This window comes from Rutidosis leptorrhynchoides, chromosome 1, assembly GCF_046630445.1.
Source record: "Rutidosis leptorrhynchoides isolate AG116_Rl617_1_P2 chromosome 1, CSIRO_AGI_Rlap_v1, whole genome shotgun sequence".
Classification (NCBI taxonomy): Eukaryota; Viridiplantae; Streptophyta; class Magnoliopsida; order Asterales; family Asteraceae; genus Rutidosis; species Rutidosis leptorrhynchoides.
In genome coordinates this window covers 422850212-422856295 of record NC_092333.1, presented here as the reverse complement: position 1 = coordinate 422856295, position 6084 = coordinate 422850212, and positions in this window count along the sequence as shown.

The window sequence follows — 6084 nt, the reverse complement described above, 5'->3', positions numbered from 1 at the left end:
AAAAATGCTCAAGCATTTAGAAATCAACAAGCTTCTATTCAAAACTTGGAACAAGAAGTAAGTAACCTAGCAAGGTTAATAGGTGAAAGAAAATCGGGAAGTCTACCTAGTGATACAAATGCTAACCCCCGGAATGAAACAGCTAAAGCCATTACCACAAGAAGTGATATTACACTTAAACCACCTGAAACACCTGTAATTTCTGATGACACTATTCCTACTCCACAAGAACCACAACCTAAACAAGATAAGGAAAAAGAACCGGTAGTTGAAAAGGTTAATGAAGATAACACAGTTAAGGCAAAACCTTATGTTAAACCATACCAACCACCACTTCCTTACCCGAGAAAATGAAAAAAGAGAGACTTGAAGCCGAGCAATCTAAATTCTTGGATATGTTTAAATAGATAAATGTCAATCTTCCTTTCATTGATGTGATTTCAGGAATGCCTAGATATGCTAAATTTCTGAAAGATCTAATCTCAAATAGAAAGAAAATGGAAGAACTCTCAGCCGTTACTATGAATGCTAATTGTTCTGCAGTGCTGTTGAATAAGATACCAGAAAAATTATCTGATCCAGGAAGTTTCACAATTCCATATTTTCTGGGTAGTCTTAGTTCAATAGAAGCATTGGCAGACTTAGGTGTTAGTATAAATTTAATGCCATATTCACTATACACTAAACTAGACCTTGGAGAATTGAAACCAACACGAATAAGCATACAACTAGCCGATCGATCAATAAAATATCCTAGAGGGATACTGGAGAACATGCTAGTTAAAGTTGGTACTTTAGTATTTCCAGTAGATTTTGTTGTTCTGGACATGGAAGAAGATTCTCAAGTTCCTCTCATATTAGGAAGACCATTCTTAAACACGGCTAAAGCAATGATAGACGTGTTCTGTAGTGACCCGAACTTTTCCATATTTATATATATTAATTGAGATTGATATTTACATGATTAAATGTTTCCAACATGTTAAGCAATCAAACTTGTTAAGACTTGATTAATTGAAATAGGTTTCATATAGACAATTGACCACCCAAGTTGACCGGTGATTCACGAACGTTAAAACTTGTAAAAACTATATGATGACATATATATGGTTATATATATAGTTAACATGATATTATGATAAGTAAACATATCATTAAGTATATTAACAATGAACTACATATGTAAAAACAAGACTACTAACTTAATGATTTTGAAACGAGACATATATGTAACGATTATCGTTGTAACTACATTTAATGTATATATATCATATTAAGAGATATTCGTACATCATAATATCATGATAATATAATAATTTAAAATCTCTTTTGATATTATAAACATTGGGTTAACAACATTTAACAAGATCGTTAACCTAAAGGTTTCAAAACAACATTTACATGTAACGACTAACGATGACTTAACGACTCAGTTAAAATGTATATACATGTAGTGTTTTAATATGTATTCATACACTTTTGAAAGACTTCAAGACACTTATCAAAATACTTCTACTTAACAAAAATGCTTACAATTACATCCTCGTTCAGTTTCATCAACAATTCTACTCGTATGCACCCGTATTCGTACTCGTACAATACACAGCTTTTAGATGTATGTACTATTGGTATATACACTCCAATGATCAGCTCTTAGCAGCCCATGTGAGTCACCTAACACATGTGGGAACCATCATTTGGCAACTAGCATGAAATATCTCATAAAATTACAAAAATATGAGTAATCATTCATGACTTATTTACATGAAAACAAAATTACATATCCTTTATATCTAATCCATACACCAACGACCAAAAACACCTACAAACACTTTCATTCTTCAATTTTCTTCATCTAATTGATCTCTCTCAAGTTCTATCTTCAAGTTCTAAGTGTTCTTCATATATTTTACAAGTTCTAGTTACATAAAATCAAGAATACTTTCAAGTTTGCTAGCTCACTTCCAATCTTGTAAGGTGATCATCCAACCTCAAGAAATCTTTGTTTATTACAGTAGGTTATCATTCTAATACAAGGTAATAATCATATTCAAACTTTGGTTCAATTTCTATAACTATAACAATCTTATTTCAAGTGATGATCTTACCTGAACTTGTTTTCGTGTCATGATTCTGCTTCAAGAACTTCGAGCCATCCAAGGATCCGTTGAAGCTAGATCCATTTTTCTCTTTTCTAGTAGGTTTATCCAAGGAACTTAAGGTAGTAATGATGTTCATAACATCATTCGATTCATACATATAAAGCTATCTTATTCGAAGGTTTAAACTTGTAATCACTAGAACATAGTTTAGTTACTTCTAAACTTGTTCGCAAACAAAAGTTAATCCTTCTAACTTGACTTTTAAAATCAACTAAACACATGTTCTATATCTATATGATATGCTAACTTAATGATTTAAAACCTGGAAACACGAAAAACACCGTAAAACCGGATTTACGCCGTCGTAGTAACACCGCGGGCTGTTTTGGGTTAGTTAATTAAAAACTATGATAAACTTTGATTTAAAAGTTGTTATTCTGAGAAAATGATTTTTATTATGAACATGAAACTATATCCAAAAATTATGGTTAAACTCAAAGTGGAAGTATGTTTTCTAAAATGGTCATCTAGACGTCGTTCTTTCGACTGAAATGACTACCTTTACAAAAACGACTTGTAACTTATTTTTCCGACTATAAACCTATACTTTTTCTGTTTAGATTCATAAAATAGAGTTCAATATGAAACCATAGCAATTTGATTCACTCAAAACGGATTTAAAATGAAGAAGTTATGGGTAAAACAAGATTGGATAATTTTTCTCATTTTAGCTACGTGAAAATTGGTAACAAATCTATTCCAACCATAACTTAATCAACTTGTATTGTATATTATGTAATCTTGAGATACCATAGACACGTATACAATGTTTCGACCTATCATGTCAACACATCTATATATATTTCGGAACAACCATAGACACTCTATATGTGAATGTTGGAGTTAGCTATACAGGGTTGAGGTTGATTCCAAAATATATATAGTTTGAGTTGTGATCAATACTGAGATACGTATACACTGGGTCGTGGATTGATTCAAGATAATATTTATCGATTTATTTCTGTACATCTAACTGTGGACAACTAGTTGTAGGTTACTAACGAGGACAGCTGACTTAATAAACTTAAAACATCAAAATATATTAAAAGTGTTGTAAATATATTTTGAACATACTTTGATATATATGTATATATTGTTATAGGTTCGTGAATCAACCAGTGGCCAAGTCTTACTTCCCGATGAAGTAAAAATCTGTGAAAGTGAGTTATAGTCCCACTTTTAAAATCTAATATTTTTGGGATGAGAATACATGCAGGTTTTATAAATGATTTACAAAATAGACACAAGTACGTGAAACTACATTCTATGGTTGAATTATCTAAATCGAATATGCCCCTTTTTATTAAGTCTGGTAATCTATGAATTAGGGAACAGACACCCTAATTGACGCGAATCCTAAAGATAGATCTATTGGGCCTAACAAGCCCCATCCAAAGTACCGGATGCTTTAGTACTTCGAAATTTATATCATGTCCGAAGGGTGTCCCGGAATGATGGGGATATTCTTATATATGCATCTTGTTAATGTCGGTTACCAGGTGTTCACCATATGAATGATTTTTATCTCTATGTATGGGATGTGTATTGAAATATGAAATCTTGTGGTCTATTATTATGATTTGATATATATAGGTTAAACCTATAACTCACCAACATTTTTGTTGACGTTTTAAGCATGTTTATTCTCAGGTGATTATTAAGGGCTTCCGCTGTCGCATACTTAAATAAGGACGAGATTTTGAGTCCATGCTTGTATGATATTGTGTAAAAACTGCATTCAAGAAACTTATTTTGTTGTAACATATTTGTATTGTAAACCATTATGTAATGGTCGTGTGTAAACAGGATATTTTAGATTATCATTATTTGATAATCTACGTAAAGCTTTTTAAACCTTTATTGATGAAATAAAGGTTATGGTTTGTTTTAAAATGAATGCAGTCTTTGAAAAACATCTCATATAGAGGTCAAAACCTCGCAACGAAATCAATTAATATGGAACGTTTTTAATCAATAAGAACGGGACATTTCAGTTGGTATCAGAGCGTTGGTCTTAGAGAACCAGAAAATTTTCATTAGTGTGTCTTATCGAGTTTGTTAGGATGCATTAGTGAGTCTGGACTTCGACCGTGTTTTCTTTAAAAATGATTGCTTAACATTTTTGTTGGAAACTATATATTTTTAACATATGAATATTATGTGATATATTAATCTCTTAACGTGTTTGATATTATGTGATAGATGTCTACCTCTAGAACAAGTCCCATTGACTCACCTAATAATAATGAAGAGTTAAATGTAAATTGGAATGATTCGTGGACTGATTCACAAGTTCCCGAAGAGGAACCGGAAGAGGAGTCGGAACCGGAAGAAGAATCGGAACCGGAAGAAGAATCGGAACCGGAAGAAGAAATAGAACCGGTGGGGGAAATAATAAAACGGTTAAGTAAAAGAGAATCATCAACCAACCGACCAAGGTTAATTATGGTCAATGGTGTTTCCACCAAGGAAGCAAAATATTGGGCGGATTACCAATTCTCCGATGAATCGGATTCCGACGAGAATTCCGATGATGTTATAGAAATTACCCCAACTGAATTTAAAAAGGCAAAAGAAAATAATAAGAGAAAGGGCATAAAAATAGAGAAATCTAATTCCAACCCCGATGAACTTTATATGTATCGTCAACCCCCGAAGTCCTTAAGTTGTAACAATGACCCGGGAACCTCTAAACCACCAGGTTTTTCTAAACCAATGTGGAAAACGACGGCTCGTATTAGGGGAACATCATATATCCCTAGAAACTTGGCAAAACGAACCAAAACCGAAGAAGAAGAAACAAGCGAGTCGGAATAAGATAGTTGTATTCGTGTGGTGTAATATATGTAATATAGTATGCTTATGCTTTATGATATATGTAAAAATTGCTTGTATTAATAAGTATTTTTTTTATGAATCTAACTCTTGTCTATTTTACAGTATAAAAACACAAAATGGATAGACAACCCAATATTTTAAGAGACCTACCCGGAGACATGATTGATGAAATCTTGTCTAGAGTCGGTCAGAATTCTTCGGCACAACTATTTAAGGCGAGATCAGTTTGTAAGACATTCGAAGAACGTTCCAAGAATGTCTTGGTTTATAAGAGACTTTCGTTTGAAAGATGGGGGATATCACATTGGGAAACCCATAAGTTACGATGTGTTTACTTTGACGCATATATTGCGGGGAACCCAAATGCTATTTTACGCAACGGGTTAAGAAATTATTTTGACTCAATATATCCGAATATTGGACTTCGTGATTTAGAAAAAGCGGCTAACATGCAACATAAAGAAGCATGTTATGCTTACGGATTAGTAATGTTTGCTTCTCACCAAAGTGAGAACAAGAACATCGGGCTACAACTATTAAACAAAACGTTCCCACAAGTGACGGAGTCGGTAATTGGAGTAAGAAATGAGGTTTTTAGATTGTTACGGGACTGTTGGACATTACGTAACCCTCGTCCCTTTGACGACGTTACAACACGCTGTCTTATCAACGGCCATAACGGTTATGTTGCACAAGACCAAGGATGGGAAGTAGTCCTAGTAAAACCAGAATGCATGACTTGTTTCTGGACGTATGAATTACGTGTCTTTATTGCCTTTGCTGAACGACTTGTGTACTAGCTAGAATTATCTTCACAACTATCTTGTATCAAAGTTATTGTGTGCTATATTTCATGCTTTATGTAAAATAAGCGGTATTGTAAGTTTGTAAAATATTGTATAAAAGTTTGAACGCTAAATATTATTATAATCAGTTTTTCATATAGAATTGTAGTAGTTGAATTGTATATTAGCTACTAAGTATGAACTTAACGGGTAGGTACTACCCGAATTTAAACTTATAAAACGCTAATATGAAGAAAAAGCTTTTATAAATGAGTTCATATTATGCTACGAAATACTAT